At 39.0% G+C, this 15,580-nt stretch overlaps 1 long non-coding RNA gene across 3 annotated transcripts in view; it reads left to right on the forward strand.

Moving 5' to 3' along the window:
- Positions 1–15,580, forward strand: part of LOC105492813 (uncharacterized) — a 597,887-nt gene that overhangs the window by 317,916 nt on the left and 264,391 nt on the right. Inside the window, exon 1 of one of the 3 annotated variants that reach the window (XR_011606731.1) lies at positions 6,810–7,666. The exons of the other annotated variants lie outside the window; for them this stretch is intronic. This is a non-coding gene — a long non-coding RNA (uncharacterized lncRNA). Of the gene's footprint in view, positions 1–6,809; positions 7,667–15,580 lie in introns of those variants that run through there. 3 annotated transcript variants of the gene reach the window in all.

Here is a 15,580-nt window from a genome sequence, read left to right on the forward strand (position 1 = left end):
TTTAGTCTCTAGGATAATCATTATAATAAAAGTAATAAAAATAATCTATGAGCTAAAGAAGGTGGGCAAAATAAAAATAAATTACTTGACTAATACTAAATAAATAATAAACCATCAAGTAAATACATAACTAAATAGCCAATAAATATATAACCACAGTGAAAAGAGTTGAAAAAAAAACAAGTAAGAATTTTTTCAAAGTGCGTAGAAAGTCATGGAAGTGGGCTTCTGTTTTAGAGTCATCTGAAAAGATCTTACAATGAGATGACAGGTTTTCTGAGATATGGCTCAAGCATAGAGGCCTGGCCTGAAAGGTTTCGTGATAGAGTGTTGCACTCAGAAGAAACAAACATTACAAAGGAAGAATCGAGCTTGGTATCCTGGAGGAATAGGAGGAATAGTAAGGCTGCTGGAATGGAGTGGAGTTGAACTATTCCCTCCTAGGCACAGAGTGCTGAACTCTACAATATGTTTATAGCTCTATCAGAGCTCTACAGGATAAATGATATCAGCCTTAATTTATGGATTTTGATATGCCAAGTAATTAAGTGAATTAAGTAGCATTAGTAGGTACATTTTCATCAAATGTGTTTTGTAGACAATCATTTGAAACGAGTCTGCCATTAATGAGAGCAATTTGGAAAATTTACTTAAGCTTCACCTTACATATATGATAATGGCGATAGCAGCAATAGTATGAAATGCAAGGGTAAGATGTGCTAAGAACAAAATCAGATAACGTAAAGTGCTTAACAAAATGGATGAAACATAAGAGTAAGAGTTAATTCATGAAATTGTCTCAGATATTTCATATGATAAGCAAAGGAGACTATTCTTTTTATTTTTTTTCTTTTTGAGACAGGATCTCACTCTGTAGCCTAGGCTGGAGTACAGTGGTGTGATCTCAGCTCATTGCAGCCTCAACTCCCAGGCTCAAGTGATCTTTCCACCTCAACTTCCCATGTAGCTAGTCCTATAAGTATGCACCACCATGACTGGCTAAATTTATTCATTTTTTTGGTAGATATGCGGTCTCACTATATTGCTCAGGTTGGTCTTGAACTCCTGTACTCAAGTGATCCTCCTGCCTCAGCCTCCCAAAGTGCTGAGGTTACAGGTGTGAGCCTCCCCGCCCAGTCTGGGGACTGTATTCTGACCCAAATTATATTTTACTAAAGTCTTTGCTCCCTCCACTTCACCTCACATTCTCTTGAAATACCAAGGAGACAAAAGTGAAAGTGATCTAAGAAAAGATGCAGCAAAATGCTATGGAGTACAGCAGAGGAGGCACAGTAAGTTCAGTCTTAGGGAGTCAGGCATCATCGAGGGCTTATCAGAGGGAGGAATGTTTGAGCGAAACCTTGGAAGATGGGGAAGACATGGATGCTGGCTGAAGGAGGATGAAGCTGGGAACGCCGTATGGCACTACTACATGTCAGTACTCCTTACTGGCCCCCAAGGACTCCTGTGGAATTGGTGAGTTGAACTGGCAACAAGCAACCTGCTCTCACCACTGGTCTCTGGAATCCTGGCAGGAGGAGACCCCACTACCGCCACAGACACTCGTGTTGGCAGGCAGAGCTGCTTAGAGAAGGGCTAGGGACAGAACTCCAGCCAGCATGGGGCCCAGAGGGTTTGGGGCAGAAGCATCTGTAGTGGAGCATGACTAGGGCTGCACATCCCCCTAGGCTCCACTTGCTCCCATAGGAGACTTAGCCTTAGGGGAACTGTTGAACCTGAACTCTGCAGAGCCATCGTTCCCATAAGGCAGGGCCTGTATGACCTGAGCACTCCTTGGTCTGCTGGCCCCTCCCAGGGCCCCACACGTGCTTGTGGTGCAGCCTTGGGTGCCCATGAGTGGTACCTCCTAGGGACCAACATCATAAGTCCTGCGCTGGTGGAATACACCTTACTGCAGAGAGTTCCAGCAAAGCAATCTTCACGGTCACACAGCAGCCAACTCACACCTTCCACCCACTGCAGACTCCCCATGCCACTTTGCCTCATGCCCTCACCCATGACCACCCCTGACATTGTTCTGCAGGAATGTGTGTGCGTGGGCAGACCTTGCCTCTCCTTCCCATCTAGCACGTATCTGTTTGTGCACCCTGTCATGCCACTGCTGCCAGTATGAATACACCCTGTGCCCCACCGCTCACACCACCACACCATGACACCACCATTACCGTTGGAGCATTGGCAGACATAGAGTCCACTGATCCCACCCCCATCAGCATCTTGCCTCTGTGCTATCACTGCTGCCACTGTGGAACTAAGCGTGGAGAACAGAGGACCCATCCCTGCCTTGAGGAGCCACCACTGCCCCCATGAACACGCACAGTCCTGTGCCCACAAGTGCCTCACCCCTAGCCTAACACCACCACCAGCATGAATGCATGCCCCCACTCTTCCCCATGCCATGCTGCTACCACCACTGATGCAAACGCCCAGATGGAGGCTAGTACCTGCTGACACTCCACTCCAGCTGAGGAGTGTGAACCCCACTGTGCTGCTGCTGACACATGTGAACAAGGACAGATTCCACTGCCATCATCACCCTATGAAATACTTCAGTTGGCACCACCCATTGTAGCATTGTGACCAGCAATCCACGAGCACCTCAGACTCTCCAGTGCAGCAGGTTCCTAACCTCAAGGAGTCAAAGAAAGGATATACAGTGGAATGTTACATCACTCTTTTAAACTGATAACCTTTATTCAGCTCAAGCCTCAAATTGTAGAGGACTACGTGCTCACAAACAGGGTGTTCCCGATAAGTCCTGCTCTCGCAAACGAAGCAGGGCTTTCCCGATAAGTCCTGCTCTCGCAAACGAAGCAGGGCGTTCCCCATAAGTCCTGCTCTTGCAAACGAAGTAGGGCGTTCCCCATAAGTCCTGCTCTTGCAAACGAAGTCAGGGAAAGGTCAGAAAAACAACAATGTGTCTTGTGACTTGGTCAACAATGTGTCTTGTGACTTGGTAACATTCCACAAACGACTGTATAAAATAAAGCAGAGCGTGCCATTTGGGGCGGCCGCCATGTTTGTCTTGTCTTGTGTTGTCTTGTGTGTTCATTCCTTTGTTTAGGAAACACGCGGACCCCAACATCAAATGTTCAGGCAGGAATGGTTTGCTCCTTGCAGACTTTGTAAGTGGCTCCCCATGCTGTGGTTTTATATTTCTTACACACATTTTCTATTAATCAGGATCGTCTGTTTCCTCATTCACATCTCAACTCAACGATGAGCCTCTCATGGACATATATGGGACTGTGTTTATCATTCCATTCTCAGCACCTAGTGTAGTACTGGTCCAGAGTGAGTGACAGTAACTGGATTTTTTTAAAATTTTGTTTATATGGGGGTACATAGTAGGTGTATATATTTATGGGATACCTGAGATATTTTGGTACAGGCAAACAATGTATAATAATTACATCAAGGTAAATGGGATATCCATCACCTCAAGCACTTATCCTTTCTTTGTGTTACAAACAATAAAATTATACTTTTAGTTATGTTTAAATGTACAATAAATTGTTTTTGACTGTATGACCCTATTGTGCTACCAAATATTCAGTGTTACTCATTGTATCCAACTATATTTTTGAAACCATTAACCATCGTCCCTTTTCCTCGACACTACCCCTCATAGCCTCTAGTAACCACCATTCTATTCTATCTCCATGTGTTCAGTTGTTTTAATAGCTCCCACAAATAAGTGAGAACATGCAAACTTTGTCTTTCTGTGCCTGGCTTATTTCACTGAACAGAATGATCTCCATTTCAACCTACGTTGTAGCAAATGACAATATCTCATCTTTTTTTATGTCTGAATAGTACCCCATTGTGTATATGTACCATGTTGTCTTTATTCATTCATGTGCTTCCAAATCTTGGCTATAGTGAAAAAGTGCTGCAGTGAACATGAGAGTGCAGATATCTCTTCAATATACTGATTTCTTTTTCTTTTTTTGAGTATATACCTAGCAGTGGGATTCCTGGATAATATGGTAGCGTTATTTTTAGTTTTTCAAGGAGCCTGTGAACTGTTGTCCTTAATGGTTGTACTAATTTATGTTTCTATTAACAGTGTATGTGGGTTCCCTTTTTTCCACATCCTCACCAGTGTTTGTTATTGCCTGTCTTTTGGATATAAGTCACTTTAACTGGGATGAGATGATATCTCATTATAGTTATAATTTGCACTTCTCTGATGATCAATGATGTTAAGAACCTTTTCATATACCTGTTTACTATTTGCATGTCTTCCTTTGAGAATTGTCTATTCAGATGTTTTGCCCATTTTAAAATTAGATTATTAGATTTTTTTCCTATAGAGTTGTTTGAGCTCGTTATATATTCTGGTTATTAATCCCTAGTCAGATGGGTAGTTTGCAAATATTTTATGCCATCCTGTGGGTTGTCTCTTTACTCTGTTGATTGTTATCTTTGTTGTGCAGAGGCATTTTAACTTGATGTGATCCTGTTTGTCCAGTTTTGCTTTGGTTGCCTATGTTTGTGGAGTATTAATCAAGAAATCTTTGCCTAGTTCAGTGTCCTGGAGAGATTCCCAGATGTTTTCTTCTGGTAGTTTCATAGTTTGAGTTCTTAGATCTAGGTATTTAACCTATTTTGATTTGATTTTTGTATATGGTCAGGGAGGTCTAGTTTCAATCTTCTGCATGTAAAGAAGAAAACTGCATATGCTGCAGTTTTCCCAGCAGCATTTATTGAAAAGACTGTTTTTTCCTCAACGTATGTTCTTGGCACCTTGGTCAAAGATGAGCTCACTGTAGGTGTACACATTTTCTTCTGGGTTCTCTATTCTGTTCCACTGGTCTATGTTCTGTTGTTATGCCAGTACCAAGTTGTTTTGGTTACTATAGCTTTGTAGCACATTTGAAGTCAGGTAATGTGATTCATTTAGTTTTGTTCTTTTTGCTCAGGATAGTTTTGGTTATTCTGGAGCTTTTGTAGTTCCATATAAATTTTAGGACTGCATCTTCTATTTTAGTGAAGAATGCCTTTGGTATGATGATAGGGATTGCACAGAATCTGTAGATTGCTTTAGATAGTATGGACATTTTAACAATACTGATTCTTCCAATCCATGAATATGGAATTTCTTTCCATTTTTTGTGTTCCCTTCAATTTATTGCATCGCTGTCTTATACTTTTCATTGTAGAGATCTTTCACTTCTTTGGTTAAGTTCAAAGTGTTTTTATTCGTAGCTATTGTAAATGGGATTACTTTCTTGATTTTGTTGTCAGATTGCTGGCTGTTCGCATATAGAGATGCTAATAATTTTTGTGTATTGATTTCGTTTCCTACAAATTTACTGAATTTGTTTTTCAATTCTAGCAGTTTTTTGGTGGAGTTTTTAGGTTTTTCCAAATATAAGATTATATAATCTGCAAACAAGGATAATTTGACTTCTTCCCTTCCAATTTTGGTGCCCTTTATTTCTTTCTCTTGTCTGGCTGCTCTAGCTAGTACTTCCAGTACTATGTTGAAGAGCGGTGGTAAAAGTGAGCAACTTTGTCTTGTTCCAGATCTTAGAAGAAAGGCTTTCAGTTTTCTCCAATTTACTATGACAGTAGCAGTAGGTTTCTCATATATAGCTTTTATTGTGTTGAGGTATGTTCTTTCTATACCTAGTTTTTGACAGTTTTTATCATGAAGGGATGTTGAATTTTGTCAAATGCTTTTGTGGCATCAATTGAAGTGATCAGATGATTTTCGTCCTTCATTCTGTTGATATGATGTATCATTGATTGATTTGCATATGTTGAACAATCCTTGCATCCCAGGGTTAAGTCCCACTTGATCATAATGAATGATTTTTTTTTTGAGTGGCAGGGAGGATGGAGTCTCGCTCTGTCACCCAGGCTGGAGTGCAGGCTGGAGTGCAGTGGCGCTATCTCAGCTCACTGCAAGCTCAGCCTCCTGGGTTTACACCTTTCTCCTACCTCAGCCTCCTGAGTAGCTGGGACTACAGGCACCTGCCACCACACCCAGCTAATTTTTTCTATTTTTAGTAGAGATGGGGTTTCACCATGTTAGCCAGAATAGTCTCCATCTCCTGACCTCTTGATCCGCCTGCCTCGGCTTCCCAAAGTGCTGGGATTACAGGCGTGAGCCACTGTGCCCGGCCGAATGATCTTTTTAATGAGTTGTTGAATTCAGTTTGCTAGTATTTTTGTTGAAGATTATTGTATCAATGTTCATCAGATAAACTGGCCTGTAGTTTTCTTGTTTCCATGTATCTTTAGTTTTGGTATAAGGGTAATACTTGCCTCATAGAATGAGTTTGGAACTGTTTTTTGGAACTGTTTGAGTAGGATTGATATTAGTTCTTTAAATGTTTGGTAGCATTCAGTAATTAAGCCATCAGGTCCCAGGCTTTTTGCTTAGAGAATTTTACATATGGCTTCAACCTCATTGCTTATTATTGGTCTTTTCAGGGTTTTAATTTCTTCATGGTTCAATATTAGCAGGTTTCATGTGTCTAGGAATGTATTCATTTCTTCTAGGTTTCTCAATTTATTGGCATATTGTTGCTCATAGTGGCCTGTAATGATCCTTTGAATTTCAGCAGTATTGGTTGTAATGTCTCCTTTTTCATCTCTGATTTTATTTACTTGGGTCTTGTCTCTTTTTGTATTAATTAGTCTGACTAATGGTTAGTCAGTTTTGCTTTTCTTTTCAAAAAACAAACTGTGATTCGTTGATCTCTTGTATTGTTTTCTTTATTTTTATTTCATTTATTATTTCTTTTTTTCTACTAACTGGGTTTGGTTTGCTCTTGCTTTTCTGTATGTTTAAGATGCAATGTTAGGTTGCTTGTTTGAAGTTTTTCTACTTTTTTGATGTAGGCACTTATAGCTATTAACTTTCTTTTGAGTGCTTCTTTTGCTGTACCCCATAGGTTTTGGTGTGTTGTGTTTCCATCATTATTTGTTTCAAGAAATTTGTTAATTTCCTTCCTAATTTCTTCACTGACCCACTGGTCATTCAAGAGCATATTGCTTAACTTCCATGCATTTGTACAGTTTTTAAAATTCCTCATGTTATTAATTTTTTAGTTGATATAGAAACTTGATATAGTTTCTTTTTTTATTTTTTAAAGATTTGTTTTGTGGCATAACATATGGTCTATTCTTGAGAATAATCCATGTGCTGATGAGAAGAATGTTTATTCTGAAGCCATTAGATGAAATTTTCTGTAAATATCTATTAGGGTCATTAATCTATAGTACAGATTAATTCTCATGTTTCTTTATTGATTTTTTTGGTCTGGATGATGCAGGGGCCTTTGAAAACAGTATGCTGAGAATAGATAGGGCTCAAGGACAGTACCTCCAATTGAACTTTTAATGAACTCCTGTAGGTGCCAAGAAGGCGGGCAGATAAGGAAGAGCATAGAAACAAGGAACTGAGTAGAAGGTTACATGTGGGAAAAGAAAGTTTGTTTTGCATTGCATTCTTTCTGCTGACATGGGGTTTATGGAGTATAAATAAAGTGAGGCGGAGGCTCTGAGTGCGGCTGCCATGTTCTCTGTGTGTCTTTGTCTTTTGTGTGTTCTTTCATTCTCCACCACCCCCGGCACGGACCCCAACAGGATGACATGTCCAAAACTGAAAGTGGGACACTGAAGTTTCCAGGTATTCTATTGTGTTCTTTCTATCTCTTTATCTCTAATATTTGCTTTATATGTTTGGGTGCTTCAGTATTGAGTGCATATATATTTACAATTGTTATATTCTTTTGCTGAATTTATCCCTTTCTTATTAAATAATGACTTGTTTCTTTTTATAGTTTTTGTCTTGAAATGTATTTTTGTGATATAAACATAGCAATTTGTTCTCATTTTTGGTTTCCATTTCCATAGAATATATTTCTTCATTCTTTTATTTTTAGTCTATGTATGTCTTTATAGGTGAAGCATGTTTCTTGTAGGCAACAGATCATTGGGTCTTTTTAAAAATCCATTCATCCATTCTATGCTTTTGATTGGAGAGTTTAGTCCATTTACATTCAGTGTTATTTTTGATAAGTCAGAACTTACTCCTGCCATTTTGTTGTTTGCTGTTTGTTTTATCATCTTCCCCTTCTTCTATATTTCTTTCCTGTCTTCCTTTTAGAGAAAACTTATCCTCTCATGGTAAGTTTTAATCTCTTGCTTTTTATTTTTTTGTGTATCTTTTGTATGTTTTTTTATTTGAGATTACTGTGAGGTTTGCAGATAATATCTTTTAAGCCATTAGTTTAAACTGATGACAACATTGCATAAACAAAGTAGCAAGCAAGCAAAGAAAAAAACCATTAAAAGTTCTGCACTTTAATTTTATCTTTCTGCTTTTAAATTTTTTCTTGTTTGTATTTATATCTTATTGTACTGTCTATGTATTGAAAAGTTGTTGTGGTTTTGATCAGTTCATCTGTTTTTCTTTCTAGTAAAGATATCAGTATTTTACACACCACAATTACAGTGATACAATATGTTTTTTCTGTGTACTACTGTCAATGAGTTTTGTACCTTCAGATGATTTGTTATTGCTCATTAATGTTCTTTTCTTTCAGTTTTCTTTCAGTTCTCATAGAACTGACCTGGAATCCTCCGCTTTTGTTTGTCTTGGAGAACTTTTATTTCTCTTTCATGTTTGAAGTATATTTTTCCTGGGTATGCTATTCTAGGGTAAAAGTTTTTTTTTTTTTCTTACAACACTTTAAATATGTCACGCTTCTCTCTCCTGGCCTGTAAGGTTTCCACTAAAAAGTCTGCTGCCAGATGCATTGGAGCTCTATTTTGTGTCATTTATTTCTATTCTCTTACTGCTTTTAGAATCCTTTCTTTATCCTTGACCTTTGGGAGTCTGATTATTAAATGTCTTGAAGTAGTCTTATTTGGATTAAATCTTCTTGTGTTCTATAACTTTCTTTTATGTGAATATTGATACCTTTCTCTAGGTTTGAGAAGTTCTCTGTTATTATTTCTTCGAATAAACTTTCTACCCCATCTCTCTCTCTGTCTTATCTTTATTACCAATAACTCTTATATTTGCCCTTTTGAGGCAATTTTGAGATATTGTAGGTCATTTTTTTTCTTTGCTGAGTATTTTTAAATAGCCTGTCTTCAAGAACACTAATTCTTCTGCTTGATCAATTCTGTAACTAAGAGACTTTGGTACAGTTCCTCAGTATGTCAATTGCAGTTTCCAACTCCAGAATTTCTCTTGATTCTTTGTAGTTATTTCAATCTCTTTGTTAAATTTATCTGATAGAATTCTGAATTCCTTCTCTTTGTTATCTTGAATTTCATAGAGGTTCCTTAAAAAGGCTATTTTCAATTCACTGTGTGAAAGATTACATATCTCTATCTCTCCAGAATTCGTCCCTTGTGCCCTATTTAGTTATTTGTTGAGATCGTGTGTTTTGGATGGTCTCTATACTTGAGAATGTTCATTGGTGTCTGGGCATTGAAGAATTAGGCATTTATTGTAATCTTCACTGTCTGGGATTGTTTGTACTTATCCATCTTGGGAAGGCTTTCCAGGTATTTGAAGGGACTTGGGTGTTGTAATCCAAGTTTTGGTTTTATTACAGCCATATCTGCATTAGGGGGCACCCAAGCCCAGTAACACAATGGCTCTTGGAGACTCACAGAGGTACCACCTTGGTGATCTTGGATAAGATTCAGAAGAATTCTCTTAATTACAAAGCAGAGACTTTTATTATCTTCCCTTGCATTTTGCCAAACAAATGGAATCTATGTCTAGCTGCCTGGAGCTGGGGGTCAGGTGGCACAGTAATCCCTATGGCCACTACCACTGGGACTGTGCTGGGTCAGACTTGAAGCCAATGTGGTACTGTGTCTTTCCCAAGTCCTGCAGTTACCACTGCCTCGTTACTACCTATATTTTCTCAAGGCCCTAGGGCTCTGCAATTATCAAATGACAAAGCCAGCCAGGCTTGTTTCCTTTCCTTCAGATGGCAAGTTCCCCCTTCCCCAGGTAGATTCAGAGATGCTGTCTGGGAACCGGGACCTAGAGTTGGAAATCTTAGCAATCTGCCTGATGCTTCATTCTACTTCAGCTGATCTGGCACCCAAGACACAAGAGAAGTCTTTCCCATTCTTCTCTCCCATTTTCTCACTAATAGGAATATTTCTTTGTGGCCACCACAGCCCCAGGCCCTACATAAAAGCTGCCTGGCTAACATCAATGCTCATGCAAGGCTCAAGGGCTCTTCAGTCAGCTTGTGGTGAATGCTGCCTGGCCTGGGACTCAACCTTCAGGGAAGCAGACTCTCTTCTTGCCCGGGATAGGTCCAGAAATCCCACTCAAGAGCTAAGGCCTGGAATCAGGGATTCTAAGAGCTCACTCTGTGCTGTTCCCCACTGTGGCTGAGTTGGCATCTAAGCTGCAAGACAAATTCGTCTTTCCTCTTCTATTCTCAAGTGGAAGGAGGCTTTCCCCATAGCAACTACAGCTGGGAATGTGCTGGGTTACACCTGAAGCGAGCATATCTCAGAGTCTCGCCAAGGTCCATGGTGAGTACTGCCTGGGTACTGGTGCTGATCATTCAGGACCCAATGGCTCTTTAGTCAGCAGGTGATGAATCCTGCCAGAACTGAGTCCTTCTCTTCAAGGCAATGAATTCCCTTATGCTCAAGGTGTGTTTAGAAATGTCATTTGGGATCTAGGGCCTGGAAGGGAGGGGATCAGGACTCTGCCCAATGTCCTATTCTACTGTAGTTGAGCTGGTATCCACGTTGCAAGACAAAGTCTTCTTTGCTCTTACCTCACCTATCCTCAAGCAGAGGGAAGGAGTCTCTCCTGGAGCTGCAAAGGTTACACTTTCTAGTGCTGTGGGAGGTTGCACGCCCCTGGCCACCTCCACTCGTGTTTCAGTAGGTCATATGTACCTCATGTCCACTGGCTCTGAGCTCAGCATAGCACCAGAACCTGCCTAGACTGCCTTTCAAATTTATATAGGACCCCAAGGCACTTTAGCTTACAGTGTTGAGGCTTGCCATGACTCAGGTTTTGACTGCTGGGGTGGAGAGTTTGCCTTTGGCTAGCATTGATCTAAATGCTCTATCCATGGGTACTGGCTAATTTCTTCCTGGTGATGCTCTCTGCTGTGACAGGACAGCACACCGTTCCAATGCAAAGTCCCACAATCAATGTGCTCTCCCTCCCTCAAGTGCACGGATTCCTTCTCCATGCCAGGAGGCCACTGCCAGGAAATAAAGCAAGGGTGGCATTGGTGTTTCAAGCCTGTTTTTTCTACCATCGTCAGTGTCTCTTTCAGCAATTTAAAGTTACAACTAATTGCTGTGATTACTTACCTCATTTTTGGTTCTTATGAAGGTGCTTTTATTGTGTAGGTAGTTGTTAAATTTGGTGTCCCTATGGGGGTGTGGGGGAAGTGATTGATGAAGACTTCTATTCAACTGTCTTGTCCACCTTCTCACCTGATTCTTGGGTCTTATGAATGTGCTTTTTATGTGTGTAGGTAGTTGTTCAATTTGATGTTCCTGCAGGGAGGACAATCACTGGAGGCTTCTATTTGGTCATCTTGCTCTGCCTCCATCCTCAGTAACTGTTTATCACTGAGGGATAAAAATTTTTTTAGCTCTTCTTATGAAAGAGTCAAATCTTGAAATGTTAGAATATTTTACTACTTGGATTTATGTATCCAGTAGTCCAAATCATACTCACTCTTCTCTGACAATATCAATATTATCAGTAAAGTTCAGAGACAATGATATCAATAGCTATTAATTATTAAGCACCTACTGTGTGACAAAATTAATAACTATTTTGTGTGTAGTTTTTTATGTGTAAAATTAACATAGTAGCTTTTATAACCAGAGTTAGTGTGACTACCCAAATCAAAATGAAATATTTACCTGCACATTGTTTGAAGAAGGCAAAGTAGTACGTGTATATATATCCTGTAGTATATATACTGGGTCACACACACACACAGACACACACACACACACACACACACACACAGATTTTTCCTGCCATTGCCTTCTTCTTCATAAAATTTCCACTGTTCCTACCTCTATTTATTTCTAAGTACAGAATAGACCTGTATTTATTTAGGTATTTATTGTTTATTTTTCCCTCTATTTATTTTGATATCTATTGCTAACATGACCTAGAAATTTAGTTCAATTACTTTAATTAATTAATCCCCACCCCAAGCCTGAGTCCTTTCTTTCTAACCTATGAATCATGCTTAATTGACAGTTTATAGAAAATAAATTTATGTGGAACATTCAACATAATCTGTGGCATATCATGTACTCACAATAAATGTTTTTCTTCCCCTTTGTCTATCCCTGTCATACTCTCTGTTACAATTATTTTGGTATATTCTCTGGATCCAATACAGTTTTCTTGTTTCCACTTACAGGAACCTGTGCTTTTATTTTTAACACAGAGTAGTGCATTAATGTGTTTTCTCATGAGAAGCATCCTTGTTAATATTATCCTGAAAGGTAAGTGTAGAATTGGATTACACAGTAAGCATGTATTCAAGTCTTCAGTTATTCGTAATGAACAGCTGAGCAATGAACAAGTCAAGGTGCATTTGCTGGAAAGTGCATGACGGCAATTTTTTATTCCGTGATCAGAGCAACAATTTCTGAATTTTATCTGACCATCCACAAGTGGAGAACAGTATTCCCCCAGCGGCATGTCATTGTGATCCATCTTTACACTCAGTGAGGCTTAACAAGTCATTTTGAAATCCAAGAGCTCTCAGATAGTATTTTATTGGCCTGTACTTGCTCATATTCCAGACAGAGTTAATAGCACCATACAACAGAAAGCTTGATACACTATAATATTGGCATGGCGAGTTGGCAGATACTTACTAATTACACACATGTATGAAGTGAAGTTGTTACTTTATGCAGTGTTACTCCAGGGGCATACATGTCGAAATTTTGTTTTGCTTTGTTTTTATATAATTGAAAAATCAATGAGTTGATAATCTTTATTAGGGGTTTTAATACTAAATACATGCAGGACTAAGAGATTAAATGAGTGAAGCAGGCAAGGTGCAAGAAAATTATAGTGACTAAAGAAGATAGTGGAACAATGGTTAACTGGAGAGTTATGACCTATCTTATGGGGCAACTGGTATTTAGCAGAAGGGAGATACTGGACTTTTGAAAGGGAAGCCAGAAATCTGATTTTTTTCAGTGCAACATCTTTCACTTCTTTTAGTGTTGGCGACTAATGTGATTTGGTTTTTGAAGCACTGTGTGAGACAAACTAAATATCTTTGCAGGCTGTATACCCAAACTTCTGATCCTAAATGTGTAAATGACTTGTTTAGTGTATCTGTTATTGTTTCTTTGTTGACAATGAACTAAAAACATGTGAAATGTTTTGTCCTCATTCTTGGTCAATGATTTTATTCCTTTTCAGGTGCTTGCATTATGCCTCTTCTAATAACTTCCTAAGACCAGGGACTTTTGTTCATTTCCTTTCTTTGAAGATTGCAAAACACCACAGAAAACTATTAAGTTATTTCCCTTGCCTGTGAGCATTTTGTCAGGGTTAGTATCCTTGCCTGGAACAATATTTCACCCAATATCTCATTTTCCCCCCAGTTCTCAAGTTAATCAGTCATTGTTCATGCAAGCCTTCCTTGACTTCCTTTATTCTCTTATGGCACCTGGTTAGGAAGGCGGCACAGGGTGTTGGTTAAGAGATTTAGTGTGACAAATGTAATCATAGTTCAGTGTCTAATATATTATAATACTTACATTAAATATTAATCATACCTATTTTCCCCATCAATGTCTGCTTTTGGGTAGTCAAAAATATGTTTTATTTATTTCTGTAACCACAGTTCTCACCAAGGTACATAGCACACACTAAGCATTCATTTAAAAATGAAACATTTGCTATCCTGCCCTGAATTATAAGGCTTTGGTGATCAGTAGATTAACATCCACTCTCCCTTTCTTTTGTCTTTTTCTGAATTGTACCTTCCTGGTCCCTATCTGCCATGATTTCTCAAAAGATATTTTACTATACCCTTCCTCTATTTTCCTTTCAGTCCAACTGGGTAGTGGATAGATAGGATAAAATCAGTTGAAGAAAGAATAAAAAAGATAGTAGGAAACAGAAGAAATCAGATAGCTTATAGGATTTGGTAAGAGAAAAATATTTGGCAAGATCTGAAAAGATTAGTTTGAAGAAGTTGAATGAAGACAAGAGGAGATAAGACAAAGAAAATAAGAAAAAGGAAGAAAGATAAAGGGATACAATATCAATTAGGATTAGCTAAATTGTGTTGGAATGATAAGCCACTCCAAAGGCCACAGTGACTTACAGCAACAAAGGTTAACTTTTTTCCTATGTCCGTGTGGGTCACTTACAGCTTTGCTTTTTATCTTCTTTCTTCTAAGACACAGGCTAATTAAGCATTCCTTTCTGGAGCACTAACAGTCTATGGGGATGAGAGAGAAACATTTGAAAACATGAGTTGGCTCTTAAAGGCTCAAACATCAATTCCGTTTATGTTCATTGACAAAGTGAGTCTTCTTTCACTCCTTGGTTCAACATGTTACAGCACATATGCTCTTCAAGGGAGGAAGTCTGAATAGTTTAAAGAGTCATAAAGTTTATGCAGATGTAAAAATTGTAAAACATGTCAAATAATGTAAGTTTTATGGAAATCTTTTTTTTTTTTTTTTTAAGAAAATATTTGGGGAGTGATTAGAAGGTGACTGAAGGCGGATGAAAGTCTAGAGACAAAATGGTAGTTCAAGGGGAAATGAAAGAGGCAGAAACCAGGGAAGATGAATGAAGGCCTCCCATGGTTGGGATGATAGTATGGTGTAACAAAAACATGGCTTAGGGAATACAAGTATGAGCTTCACCGTCAGACAGACCTGGACTCATCATGGCCCTTCATTTTCCTGTCTGTATTTATGGTTCCTATCTTATACTGTTATTTAGAGAATTAAGTGACATAAATGTGTATGCAATTAGACATTGATTTGTGCTTTTTCCAGTGCCGTGAGTATTGTGAACTGTGACCTCCAGTGAAAAGAAAAAGCACCACTAATTATTCCACATCCTAAAAAATGCTGTCAGGAAATGAGCTTATGGGATGGAAAACAAATCTAGCTACAAGTGGTCTTCACTCTAAATTGCACCCATCCCAGTCTCGTTAGCATACAGGGTGTGTGTTGTGGGGGCACACAAGTCGGGCCAGAGTCAAGAGTTTGTGTCTTTCCAGGAATTCAGTTTTCACAGAGAGGTCTCTTCCTTCCCATAGGTGTATCTTTCCCTTCCTCAAACCCAAGGGTGATTGGGGTTACCTGCCAAAAAAGGAGAATGCAGGGATCATGTGTCCTGCATTAGATGCTGGCTAAGTGGCACAAACTGTGAGCCCATGTTGATGCTGCCTTTGTGTAGTGTAGAATACGGTAAAAAATAAATAAGATAAAATAAAATAGAAGTCTTAACTAGTGTTTGACACATGCCTCCTAGAGTTGAAGGAGCTACACGAACACCAAGGCTGCTGTCTATTTCTCT

Source organism: Macaca nemestrina, chromosome 8, assembly GCF_043159975.1.
Source record: "Macaca nemestrina isolate mMacNem1 chromosome 8, mMacNem.hap1, whole genome shotgun sequence".
In the NCBI taxonomy this organism is placed as follows: Eukaryota; Metazoa; Chordata; class Mammalia; order Primates; family Cercopithecidae; genus Macaca; species Macaca nemestrina.